General features: G+C 48.2%; 1 long non-coding RNA gene across 1 annotated transcript; it reads left to right on the top strand.

The window, feature by feature from the left end:
* The first annotated feature begins 724 nt into the window (after nt 1-724).
* LOC307196271 lies at nt 725-2,771 on the top strand. Its single transcript, XR_013831082.1, has 3 exons — nt 725-831; nt 1,717-1,937; nt 2,181-2,771. It is a non-coding gene; the product is annotated as an uncharacterized lncRNA (long non-coding RNA).
* The last annotated feature ends 11,434 nt before the right edge of the window (nt 2,772-14,205 follow it).

Here is a 14,205-nt window from a genome sequence, read left to right as displayed (position 1 = left end):
ATTGGGGATGGGGTGAAGGGGTCAAGAAAATAAAGTAAAATAAAAGTGAGCCCTGCATATGCTAATAAAGATGGTATGCATGTGGCTAATTGATCCTGAGCAAAGGAGGTCTTGGCAAACAGAAAACTACAGCAAAACAAAACATCAGTTAATGTTTAAAATATTAACCTGATGCCTGTGGAAAGAGAACTCTGTGAATAACCAGAGGTCTGATGAGTGCCCAGAGGTGACCGAGCAGTCCTGCAGTCCCTGTGATTCCCTCCAACTGATCTCCTGCTGGGGTCACTCCATAGCTTGGCCTTGAGTTGCTTTTATCCACAGACTTTCAGCCTCCCAGCACCGCTGACTGCTCTCAGGAAAACTGTTGGATCACGAGATTTTCCCACAGAGATCGTCACCATGGGGTATCTTCAACCTGTTATTAGCCTCGAGTTCCTCCAGCAAAGTCAGGATATCCTGGGAACGAGTACTCCTCCAGCCCCTGAAGCCTCCTTTTTAATGCGCCTTCAGTACCCAAAACTTTCTCAGACAGAGTGTTATATGAGGTCCAGCTTTTTTTGCTTGGGATGTGGAGGACAGAGGTGAGCGGTTCTGGCCAGCAGCTCTGTTTCCCCTTGAAGCCCCACTCTTGGGGAGCGAGGGGGAGAAAGAGAGACGAGGAGCTATTTGCTGTCTCCCTAATCCATCCTTCTCTCTCTTTCTCTTCCCCTCCCTCCTTTCCTTAGAAACATATATTCAGTGCTGAGTGTGCACAAGGCATGTGGCAGCCCCCATTGAATCTGGCATTGTCCCCTGCCCTCAAGGAGAGTCAAGTCCGGGGGGGAGCAAGCGGTGAGTGTGGTCAAGCATGGTAGGGATTTGTGAGGGGCGAGGGAGCTATGAGACCACAGAGGCGGGCAGCTATATCACATGGGAGGCTTCTTGGAGGTGGTCCTCCTTGAGCTGAGTCTGAAAGGGTAAATAGAGGTAACAAGAAGGGGAATGGGGGAAAGGTATTCTATTGCAATGGCTGGGAGGCATGAAACAGCAGGACATAGAGCGAGCTGTCAGCAGTTCATCATGTCTGGATTTGGGGCTCCGGAAGAGCCTTGGGTGCTAGGACTTCGCTCATGTTCTATCTTCTCCCTGAAGCCTGCAGAACTGCCCCAGTCCTGCCAGATCCCCCTCTTCTGAAATCTTGGACCAACCTTTTATAATTGCATGTTCCCCTACTGTTATGGGGTGTGTGTGTGTGTGTGTGTGTGTGTGTGTGTGTGTGTGTGTGTGAGTGTGAAGGTTTTGTTTCCCAGTCTCAACTTGGAGAGGGGCCCACAAGCCCAGGGTTTCTCCCACCCAGTGCCTTGCATCCAGCCTTCACCCCACCGAGAGGGTGTACTGTTCAGTGGGGAAGCAGACTGAGGCGGTGGGTAGCAGCACCAAATCCCACATAGTGCGTTGGGTTTTCAGCCTGAGCGGCTTCTGTAGGGATATGTCTGACCGGGCTGTCATCTGGGCCAATGCCCAGGTGAATGTTCTTCTCAGAGGGAGACCTGAAAGCCCTGGTATTCAGCCTCTCAGATGGTGCCCAGTGAGCCCCACCTCCCAGTTTTCATGGTCTTGTGCAGTCTCCTCCCACATTGTGTCAGGATTGAGCGGTATGACCAACAAAATACAGCAGATTGATGGCATATGCCTTTGAGGCTAGCTCAATAAAAGACACTATGACTTCTGCATTAGTTTCTGTCTTGGACTGCTCACTCTGGAAGAAGCCAGCTGCCATGTCGTCAGGACACACAAGCAGCCCTATCAAAGGTCCATGTGGTACAGAACCGAGGCCTCCTGCCAACAGCCATGAGAGGAGCCATCTTGCATGTGGACCCCCAGCTCCAATCAAGCCTTCAGATGACAGCAGCCCCGTTCAACATCTTGAGACCTTGAGCCAGAACAACCCAGCTCAGGTGCTTCCAAATTCCTGACTCTTAGACTGTTAGAGATGATAAGTGTTTATCATTTAAGTCATGAAGTTTGGGGTAATTTGTTACATAGTGATAGATAACTAACACAAAGCACTCGGCAATACTGTGTGGCTTTTCCTGCTATGGGTTTGGGGGTTTCCTGGCTGGGGTTTTGCCTCCTGTGACAGCAGAAATATGAGGGCTCCCAAAGGTCACAGCCACTCACCCCGTTCCTTCCTTCCACAGGTGCTTCCCTTGATGGGACCAATAGCCCAGCAGCAGATGCAGAAGAACTCTCCTCTGAACTTTCCTTATCTGCCTGGCACAGAGCATGGAGAATCAGCAGCCACCCCCCCACCTCCACCCTCCAGCTGGTCTCCAGTCAGGGAGGCACCGACCTTGGGCACCAGGACATTCCCAAAGAAATTGTGTAAACAAGCCTCATCAGAGCCTTCCATCCTTTGAAGCCCTCCCCCTCCCCCGCCCGCTTTTGTTAAGTTGGTATATGAACCTTTGCCTCTGGTTCCTCAGTGAGTTACTCATTACACAGTGCTCCTGCACTCAGTGTGTGCATAAACTTTGTCTTTTCTCCTGTTAATCTAGCCCCTACCCCCAACCCTCGAACCTAAATTGGTAGAGAAAAAAGTTTTTCCTCCCGATACTCTCTAATCAAAGGAATCCCCAGGGGCTATCAGCTGGGAAGTTCTGGAGCCCTTTGCACTGAGTTTGCTCTCTGGTCACGTGAACTTTCCTTAAGAACAGCCACCTCTGCAGGGCAGCTGCCCCAGGGAGTCTCAACCCCACACCCCAGAACAGGTGGCCAGGGGCCCCCAGAAACACAACTGCTGGACCTGAGGTCACAGCAAGGGCAAACTCTGACTTACAGAAGCTTCATCTCCTGGTCTGTAGCAGCTTCTTTTCAGATTTTGGCTTATTTAGCAAACACTTAGTGCTTGCTCTGTGCTAGGCTCTGTTTTAAGTACATTAAGTCATTTAATCCTCATAACAACCCTATGAGGTCAATGCTATTGTCTTCATTTTACAGATAAGAATCCTAAGGCACAGAGAGGTTAAGCAATTTGCTCAAGGTCACACAGCGAGTAGTAGCAGCATAGGAATTCGCACATGGGCAGCCTGGCTGTGCACTCTGTCCTGAGGTAAGAATTGTCCATTCGGTGATCATTCTGTGCCACTGGGGCACTGTTTCTCGGCCAGGGCTCCTGGGGCTGGACAGGGTTATGTGTTTGAGTTCTGGCTATAGGGAATCCAGAGGTCCACATCCCAGCTGGGCATGGCCTCCTGAGGAAGCCAGGCTACATCCTTACTAGGGAAAACCACAGGGGTTTACCTTCTGAGGTCAACCTCTGTACTCAGTCCTGAGGGTCTGCCTGAGGCCTGCCTGGGGCAGGAGGATATCCTCTCTGACCACGCTCATTCTTGCCTTCTCCCCTTAGCTCAGCCAGGCACCTGCGGAGAGACCCTCACACTTCCCGTCTGCCTATACCAGTGGTTCTCAACCAAGAGCAATTTTGCCCCCCGAAGGACATGTGGTGATGTCTAGAGACGTTTTTGATTGTTGTGACCAGAAGGCTGCTACTGGCACCTAGTAAGTAGAGGCCAAAAATGGTGCTAAACGTTCTGAAATGCACAGGATGAGGCCTCACAACAAAGGGATTACCTGGTCCAAAAGGTCAGCAATGCCGAGGTTGAGAAACTGACCGGGGCCCATCTCACAGCCTCCTTGAGGCTGAGGACCCTCCACCACACACACACACGATCTGATTTCTGTTACAGTGGTGGTCCAGGGTCCTGGGGGTGGGGGCAACATGCATCCTCACCTCAGCATCTCTTAGAGGCCACCTCAGAACATGAAAGACTCAGTTTGCGCTGCAGCTACAAGTTTTTGGAAATAAGAATTTTGAGGCACTGACAAATGTAGCTGATGTTCTTTTGTATCAGGCTCTGTGCTAAGTAAGCATTTCACATATTTTATCTTAGGAAATCTTCATAAACCAGTCTTAGATGCTATTATTATCCCTATTTCAAAGATTGGGAAACTGAGGCTGAAAAAGGTTAAGGAACTCACCCAAGGTCACACAGCTAATAGGTGACAGGGCCAGGTTTCCAGCTGACCCATGCAGACCGATGGCACAGATGTACATACCCAGGCAAAGTAAAGATAGCAAGTTTCCAGGGAGAGCCCGCCTGATGCCCACCCTGGGCCTGCCGGAGGTCAGGGGTTTGGTGCCCTCCCCTGGGACGGAGGGATCCAGCACCACTCCACTGCACAGCTGCAACCAAGACTCTCCGAGCTGGGCAGAGAGCAGCTTGACCTGCCATGGTTCTTAAAGAGGGAGGAGTGGAGAGAAGGCAGAGGCGGGTTTGTTTTGTACAGGGACGGTAAAGACAGAAAACCCACTGGGAAGAGATGGGCGAAGAAGCCAGGCTTGGGAGCTCTTTATTAGTTACTGTAGCAGGGGAAAGAATGGGAAGCTTCTTTCTAAGCCGTAAATGCCATCCTTTGATCCCTGTGCCTATCAGAGATAAATGAGTCACTTAGGCCGCAGAAATTAATGATCGTTCTAATTATTACCTTAAGTGACCTTCCAGCAGTAGTAATTCTCACCACTCCCTGCAAAGTAGCTGTGTCGGGGTTTGACCAGGGTTGGGGAAGAGGCCGGACAGAAGTGGGGAGAGTTCCTTTGGTGACTGGGCTCAGTTTGCAAAGAGGAAATCAGCCTCAGCTCTTCAGGCCAGAGAACAGTTCGACCCAGACCCCAGCTTCTGGGCTCTGCCTTCTTCTGTGCCTTCAGGGCCCTGTTGAACCCTGACCCCACTGAGAGGGTTGGACCAGAAGTGTGTGCAGAGCTCCAGGGCCATCTGAAAGCAAGAGGTCGTTTGGTGCAAAGTTAACACGACCTTCCGCAGGCCCCTGCCCATTCAGATTCAAGGAAGAGCTTTGAAGTTTCCTTTGTGTGCATGTTTTCATAGCCCTGATCCTGCTGTACTGGAATTAGCCTGCAGCCCTGCCCATCCCTGGAGATTTATTCCCCAGCTACAAAAATCTTAGAAAAATACTGCAAGCTCCACCCAGCATCCCCAAGCCACTGGCTGCTTTTTCCTCAGGCTAAAATACAAAGGAGACCTCAGAACCGCCACCAGGAGACATTTTGTACGTGTTTATAGTTTCTCTAGAGTCATTCCAATGACCCCCTAGAACCGGATCTCGGGGCAAAAGCTTCCAAGATGTGCATGCTGGGAGGTGGGGCGAACGTGGTAAGAGGAAGGGTGAGAGAACAGATTGTCCCTGAAGCTGCCAAGGGCCAGGGCAGTACCAGCAGGGTCCAAAGAGAAGAAAAAGCAGGTGGACTGAGCCTTTCCAGTCGTACCCCATGAGCCAACCACTGCACTTTGTGTAGACAAACATCAGTCTCAGGAATCTGTGTTGCTCTGAGCGTCACAAAAGGGCCTCTGCTATCATATTGCCCAACCCCACCAGAAGGTCTGTAAGCTGGTATTGAAGAAGGGGGGTGGGGCAGAGGGAGGGGGAGTGGAGGAAGAAGAAAGACTGAAACAGATAGACGGACAGACAGGGAGGGAGGGAAGCCCGGGATCCCAAAGCCCGGAATCCCAAATCCCAAAGCAAAATGCCAGGTAGATTTTGCTTACCTGATTTGCTTTTCAGAGTAAAGACTCTGAGCAATGGTGCCATCTTGTGGTCATGAGGAGGAATTACAACCAGTCTCTCTCTCCCTCCCCCCGCATCCCTCCCTCCCTCCTTCCCTCCATCCCTTTATCCCCCCCCCACCTCTGTCTCTCTCTACTGGGTACATAAATAGATCACATAATGGGAAGTACTAATAAGTGTAAGGAAGAGAAATCTAGCAGGAGAATTGTAAGGCCATTTCAGGTAGTAATTGACCAGGCACAACTATTATTAAGCGGCTGACATTTGCTCAGAGGCCTGAAGGGGGCGACGGAGCAGGCCGAGTGCATATCCGAGGGAAGAAGGAATCGCCAAGTGTAAAGGATGCAAAGGCCTGAAGCTTATGTGTGGATCTCCTCAGGGCTGTGGTTCTAGCAGAAGCAGCTCTAGGAGATGACGCACGAAATGATGTAGGGGTCTAGAGTCTAGGGACTAAGAATAGATCTGACATGTATCCCTTCTCTGGCCAGCCCTGTTGTCAGCATCCAAAGATACCTTTAGAGAAATCCACCTGCCCAGGGCCCACAGAGCACGTGGGGTGGCCATGCTCTAGGTCCACAGTCAGGATCTTTTCTGGCTCCCATCCTTCCAAATCCAGAAGCTGACTTTCTCCCGCCAGATGGAGAAGCTTAATTAACATACAACAAGAAAATTACAATTTCTAGAGCCTCAAATAAAAGATGCCCCTAAAACTCCATAAAAATGGAACTGACCCCATTTCTTAGGGCTTCAGTTCTGCTTCCTTTTTTTAAAGAAACATTTAAGTTTTTAAAAACAAAGTAATATATATTCATAGTTTAAAAGTCAATAGTATTACGATGTTCATAATAAAAAAGAGCATCCTTTCTACCTCCCAGTCCCTTTCTCCAGAGCAAGCACGTCTAGTCTTCCCCTATTTGAGAAGCTGACTTTTGATGTGAGAAATCCAACACGCTTCACTGTCTGGGCCGGTGTTTTCTTTCCCCAAATTGTTGGACTCCCTTATGTGGCCAATGGTGATCCCACGACTCTGCCTTTGCTTATATCAAACAGCCCAGATCTCCAGCTGAATGACATGTCCACTAAGAATGCAAAGGTGAAATAAAAGAAGAGCAGCTCTTTCTGAGAGAGAGAAGGCCCAAGTGTTCGAGACTTGCCTACTGGCCAGTTCGTGTTCCGGGCTGGCCTGCTCTGCCCCTTGCTCATTTCACAAATGGTGCACAGTGTCCAGGTGTGTTTTGCTCCATTTCCAGGTTAATAGAGCACAGTTTGCAGCTGTGCTTACAAAATATCACCTGGAATATTATTTGGGGGTAGGGTGTGGGTTGCTAAGCTTTTTTCTTTATTTCTGTAGGTTTATATTCTCTGTAGGCAGGGAGCCAGTTGCTTACAAGTAAAACTGCTCCAAACTAGATTGCTATCAGAGCCCATTTGGTTTTGCTTTTCCAGCATATGAGTCAACAAGAATGAGTCAGATGCTTCCTGAGTGGCCTCTGGGTAGATGAGGTGACTGTTTTGTCAGGTTACTTGACTCAGAAGGTCAGAAATGCCCGCAACAAGAAACCCTAGGACTTGATAGCTTTTTTTCAGTGTTTGCATTCACAATCCTGTGCAGGGGCCCCAGTCTTTTCCCTGAGAGCATTCAGTAGCCTGGGTGGCCAGGTCAAATGACTGCTACCAAAATAAAAAAACAAAACAAAACAAGACCCACGGGAATGTTACAAAACAGTGAATCTAGTCTTTTCATTTTTGTGGTTTTGGCGACTGCTTTATTTGGGTATGTTCTTGATGGTTGATGGTTTCAGAGGGTTCTATCCAAGTGGAAGTCCTCTGACGAGAAAGTGTAAGTTGTTCCTTGTAACATTCCCCATGTTAGGGAACTTGGGCTGACTGCAGCTCCAAGCTCTTGCTCTGGGCTCTTCAGGGTCAGTGTCTTCTGCTCAGGTAAGTTTGGCAGGTAAGTTTGTTCAGGTAATACTGTCTTGTTACAGGGGGCACCTGACTGGGTCTGGGGAAAGGCCCTGGGAGATGCTTCCTCTCTGAGCCTGTACCTCGGCCTGTGTGTAGGGAAGGCAGGTTGGTCACTGCTGCCTCGAAGCTAACCCAGCCTTACCTGGATCAGAAGCTATAATAGACTCACTTAGAGTAAAATCACTGGCTACCAGGGCAAAGCAGGACTTAGCTGTCTTCTCCCTGCCACAAGAAACAGGCCTGCCGTTGCTACCTCTCCAGTGAGAGTGAGGGTGACATTTGCCTCTGTGTGGTTTTCAGTTTTAGGAAGATGGAGTTTGGGAGCTGGGGGCACGGGGAGGCCTGACAATTTTGACAAGGACTTACAGCAGGATTCTTGGGTGCTGCCCACAGGACTAAACCACGGCAACATTTCACGAGGCCAGTTTGCCGAACGTATCGTGCCCAGGTCCGTCCTGGCTTATTGTTAGTTATCAGTTACTGTTAAATTTTAAGATTACCCTTTTTCATTCTTAAAAATGTCCTGCTTTGGGGGATAAATGATGTGGCCACCCAATATTTGGGGTACCTTTGGGGAATGTATCCTAAGAATGTGTACAAAGATGTAGCTTCCAGAGATGTTTATCACAGGGCTACTAGGCACGAAGAAAAGTTAGAGATACGTTATGTATCTACAATAATCCTACAATAAAGGATTAACTAAATTAGTTAAATAAATTATAGTACATCCACATAGTGGAATGCTAGGTAGCCATTAAAAAATGAAATGTAACAAAATAGTAAATAGCATAGAAATACATGCATACTATTAAGGAAAATTACTAAACACTATATATATGTCTATATAAACATATATGGTATTATTCAAACCTAGTTTACAAAGAAAAGGAAACATATGCACTTAAAAGGACTGGATACACAACACTGTAAAGCAATTATACTCCAATAATGATGTTAAAAAATAAAATAAGGACTGGATGAATACACAATAAATTGGTGGTGGTTATGTCTGGGAAGTGGAGTTAGAAGTGGCTTCTATATTCTCCCTTATGCTTTTCCTGTGCTTCTGAATTTTCTACAATGAGCATATATGTTGTAGCAGAATAATGACCAGAGATGTCTACATCCTAATGCTGGGAGTCTGTGACTATGTTAGGTTACATGACAAAAGGGAATTAAGTTTGCATATGGAACTGTCACTGCTGATCAGCTGACCTGGAGAAGGTGAGAGCAGCTGGGATAACCCAGGTGGGCCCAATGTCATCACAGGGGTCTTTACATGTGGAAGAGGGAGGCAGAACATTGATGCCCTGGGAGAAAGTCTCCACCAGCTATTGAAGACGGGAGGGAGCCAGAAGCCCAGAAAAGCCGGCGACCCCTAGAAGCTGGAAAAGGCAAGAGAACCGGTTCTCTCCTAGAGCCTCCAGAAAAGGAACTTGGCCCTGCTAACACCTTGCTTTGAGCCCAGTGAGTCTCATTTTGGACTTCTGACACCCAAAACTTTAAGGTGATAAACTTGTGTTGTTTTAATCTGCTAGGTTTGTGCAAGTTGGTTACAGCAGCAATAGGATTTTAATAAAACAAATTTCTCTTTTAGTCAGAAAAAAAGAGATGATGATAATAAAAGTCATTTTAGAAGAAAGGATTAGAAATCGCTCCTTGTAATTTAACCCAACAGCCATCCAAGGAGGAGCTAGGAGGAGGCCTGGCACAGTCTTCTTCCTACAAAAAATCTGCAGGAGGTGCCCATAGGCACAGCTGGCTGTTGTTTTGTTATTAGTAGAAAATAATAATGCAAGGGATATAACTAGATAACCCAAAGGGCCAGCAGCCTGAGAATTGTCCTACAGCAGGGCACAGTGAATTGCACAAAATCAGGCAAGAGCAACAAGTACTAGGGGTCCAGAGAAGGAGAACTCTGGGACTAAGCAAGGAAACCAGACTTGAAAGGAAACCCTTTTCAAGTGAGTGGAAACTGCCAGGTGGTTCTGCTGGTGTGTGCTGGCAAATCCCATTCTGGCACCAAGGGACAGAAGAGACGTGATGGGCACGGCTCATGGGGAGGTTTTCCAGCCCCACCCAGGGGCGCGTGTTTGCAGTCTTGCCCATTCTGGACTGTTCACTGAAGCACGCTCACGGTGGGGAGTTGCAGAGGATTCTCTCTTAGATAAAATCCTTCCCTGTTTGCTTTAAAGGAACTTTTAAGGAAACGCCAGACCCTTAGTAAAGGCTGCAGTGAAGAAGGCATCTGTAAATGGAAACAGCATTTTGTTTTTCTTTGTTAGGGGGTCCAAAACCACCTCCCTTTCTGGAACAGATAGGACTCCGTGCAGGTGGGTGCCAAGCTGGGCTCACACGCTCCACAGGACACTGCCTCAGCCCTGGACATGGGACGTGGTACTTCCTCTCCGAGTCGGGCCCCCAGGCCTTCTTCACCTGCCCTTCGCTGTCCCGGAGGCTCGGTCAGCCAGCACAGGTGCTGAACATTCATGATCCACTTGGTCAGTGGGGCTTCATTTTATTTGCTCAAGCCATACCTGCCACAAATTCCAGAAGGTGACGCCTTTTCCTAGTATTTCAGAATTTGATGAGCAAGTGGTTTATTTTATTCATGCTGTTCACTATTTCATATATATGTTTAAAAACCTTAATATATCATACATGCAAAATGATACGTGTTACGTATATATAACCACGCTTGAATACCCACCCCCACCCCCCGACCTCTTAGGAAACTTACTGGTACCTTTGAAGTCCCCTGTGGTCCCCTCTCTCCCAGAGGTAGCCCCGGGGATCACAGTCTTGAATTTCAGTGCGTCATTCTTCGGTTTTCTTTACACTGTTACCACCTTTGTATGCGTGCCTATACAACATGCTATTTGCTTTTGCTAGTTTTAAAAAATTCATGTAAATGGAATGCACTGTATTCTCCTTCTGTGATGCTTTCTTTTCCCTCAGTATTGTGTGTTTGGTACGCAGCCCTGCTGTGGTGTGTCGTCTTACCTCTCAGGCAGTCCCTCCTTAGCCTTCATCTTTCCCGTGACCCTGCAGCCTGAAGGGCCGTGGGCTTTGGGTTTGTCTTTGCCCAGTAGTCCCGTTGGAGACCCCCCTTTCTTTCTAATTATGCTCCTCTTGCTTCCTCCTTGCCACCTTCCACTGTAACCTCCTTCAAGTGGAAAGACCATCCCCACCACACACCCAGGCGTGTGCACCCACGCACAGGGTTTTTGTGCCTTTGTGACAAATCCACAGCCGTAACGCTCACGTGGAGGGGGTTTAATGATTGTGGCTCTTTTACTTTGCTGAAGTCTGGACCCTGGCAACAGAAATATGTTTTTCTTCCTATTTTAGGAAAGTGAAGCTTGCTTTTACTGCTTTTGGACTAGGCAGGCCATGCTTTGCAAATATTAGCGAGCACAAGAATTACCTGGGGGTGGGGATGGGAGCTTGTTAACGAGGAGTATTTCTGGACCCCGTTCCCTAGAGGTTCAGAGCCCGATTGTCTGGGGTGGGGCCCAGGAATCTGCATGTTAGTAAACATGCCTCTCTCTGCCCAGCAATTCTGATGCAGACTATCTTTGGCCACTCCTTTGGCAAACACTGGCCCCTGTGCCAGCCAGAATCAGGGGAGCTTGACTAGCCCTGCGGGGGGCGTTCTGTGGGCCTGGGGTCTGCTGGGAGCAGCCTGAGATGGACCCACGGAGAGGCAGGCAGGTGTTCGTGAGCCAGGCCTTTCACGCCACGCCAAGGGAGGGTTTAGCAGCGTGTGCCCTGGTCCTGCATCTTGGGAAGATCATCTAGTTGCTGTGTGGAGGGGTTAGGGCTGGAATCAGGGCACCAGTTAGGAACCTGTCCGGAAAATGACCTTGAAGTCATGACTGACAAGTCAGACAAAGCTGAGGGAGACACCAGGGTTCAATGGGGCAGCATTTTAGTGTCTATAAGGATGTATGGTCCTGAGAACCTGGAGAAATATGTTAGGAATGACACTCAACGTTCTAGAGATAGGAGAAGACATTTATACTATCTAGAGAGCCAGGGAAACGCAAAGTCCAATCCAGTGACAAAGCCCACTGGCTGTAATCTAACTTGAACTCCTAAGCAGCGGTGACACACCTCTAAGGCAGGAAGGCCACCTCTCCTAGCTTACAGTGACCCTGCAGAGGAAGATACATAGGGTTGAGGTGTCCTTTCAGTTACTCACAAGAATCTAGTCAGAGCCTGGCCGAAATCTGGTCTATAGATGTCTGAGAAGCAATTTTTCCCTAAGTAAAGTGTTTCCAAACTTCTAAGATAAACCTGGGGCTTTTATGATCATGCAGATTACCTAGTCTTCTCCATGGAAATGCAGATTCATTGGATCTGGGTTGGAGCCTAGGAATCTGTATATTTAAGAAATGCCCCACATGGTTCTCATTTTCTGGGAAGTCTGGAAAATCCCACCGTCTGGGAAAACTTCTTTCGGCCCAGGAAGATTTATAACCAAGTATAGAAATGATTTAAAGGTAAACCTATAGTATTGATTCTTTTGTTCTAAGAATACCCTATGCATATTTGGCATTTTAAGTACTTGTAATGTCGAAGAGAATTTGCTCTATTAGGGGAAGGGTGAGACTTATAGTTCAGATTTTAAAGTGTAATTGAGTAAATGAGTTAGACTTATGATTTTGAGTTGAAAGTTTAATAAATTTATGTGTGGTGTTGAAAGTTAGGAAAACCTAAATTGTTACTATATTTATCCATTTAACTTACTAGATTTATATGTTTTTCAAAAGTTCTTGGTAAGATTTTGTTTGCGCAGACAATTGAGGAACTTAAGAAAAAATTGCATGTGTTAAATTTATAAATGTTTGAATGTGTTAAATTAATGATGCTTATAAAGTGGACCAAATATTAACCAAGTAACTACTAGCCAAAGAAATCCTTAAAGATGTTTGTTATAGTTTTGTTTACTAAATTTATAAATAGGGAAAAATATTTTAAGAACTTAAAAGCTAAAGGAAGATTTTTAACAGATGAATGGATAAACAATGCAATGAACATAGGAGTGCACAGATATTTTCAAATCAATGTTTTCGTTTTCTTCAGATAAAAACCAAGGAGTAGGGCTTCCCTGGTGGCGCAGTGGTTGAGAGTCCGCCTGCCGATGCAGGGGACATGGGTTCACGCCCCGCTCCGGGAAGATCCCACATGCCGTGGAGCGGCTGGGCCCGTGAGTCATGGTCGCTGAGCCTGCGCGACCGGAGCCTGTGCTCCGCAACGGGAAAGGCCACAACGGTGAGAGGAGCACGTACCGCAAAAAAAAAAACCCAAAGAGTGGCATTGCCAGGTCATATGGTAGTTCTGTTTTTAGTTTTTTGAGAAACCTCCATGCTGTCTTCCCACCAACAGTGCACGAGAGTTCTCGTTTCTCCATGACCTCGACAACACTTGGTTATATTTTTGATGCTAGCCATTCTGACAGGTGTGAGGTCATGTCTCATTGTGGTTTGGGTTTGCACTTTCCTGATGAGCATCTCTTCATGTGCCTGTTAGCCATCTGTATGTCTTCTTTGGAAAGAATGCCTATTCTGCTCAGGAGTTCTTGATTTCCATTCTCCCAGTGTTGATCACATCCCAGCTGTGCTGAGGCATCCTGCCCTTCATTGGATGCCGCAGAACAGGTGCCTTATTGGTGAATCAGCCCTCAGGCCAGGGCTGCCCTAAAGGAGGCATCAGTGGAGGCTTTGTCTGGCCTTAGACCTCTGCTACTTGGAAAGGGAAGGCAGCCCCGGTCGGAATGGGCCTCCACACGGCCTTTCTTCCTCTTGGTCTCCCTCTCTTGCTTGATGGCTGGAATAGAAGCTCCTCAGAGGCCAGGCCCCAGCCCTTGTCCACAATCAGGTCTCAGGTCCAACTCCACGTCTGGCCTGGCTCCCAGGCCCTGGGACAAGGTGGTGAGTGTGGAGGGACTGTCCAGCTCCTCGTGCAGGGAGAACCGGGCCTGCCACCCTCTTGCTGTCAGGGAGCCCCAGGTTGAGGGGTCCACCCAGGAGTGGGTGGCACATGGCTGTACCCCTGTGGGGATGGGGCCGGCCTCATCCCCACACATTGCACACCAGCATCTTTTTCAGAGCCCTTTGGGGGCCCCCGGACAAGGAAATGAAGCAGGGGGTTAGGTTCCTGGGGCCATTTGCTAGATGAATAAGCGGGGAAGGTGAGGAGGAAGTAAGGGGGTGAGAAAGGCCTCTGGAAAACAGGTGCTTCCTGTTCCTACCAGGAAGCACATCTCCTGCTGGATTCAGGCTCCTGGATGGTAGAGAGTGACACTTGTGACATCTACTGCCTGCTGTTGCTGCAGGCTGCCCCTGTGCCTTTAATCATGTTGAAGTCTTGAAAGAGCCCTGCAGGGGGGAAGAACACCCTTCCTCTTCCAACATTTCTGCCAAAACATCAATGCCTCAGAGACCCTGCATGGTTACGACCCTGCACGGTAAGGCTTAGCTGCTGACCTCAGGACACCTGTCATCTGTGAGGGAGGCTAGGCCATCACCTCAGGCAGAGAAACAATAGTGAGCCAGGTGGAAAAACTCTCATAGAAGAGGTGGATGACACAAGTCAGGTAGGTTCCCAGAA

Source organism: Stenella coeruleoalba (assembly GCF_951394435.1).
Source record: "Stenella coeruleoalba genome assembly, chromosome: 13".
Taxonomy (NCBI): Eukaryota; Metazoa; Chordata; class Mammalia; order Artiodactyla; family Delphinidae; genus Stenella; species Stenella coeruleoalba.
Note: the sequence above shows the minus strand (reverse complement) of the source record. Positions and strands in the feature narration are given on the sequence as shown.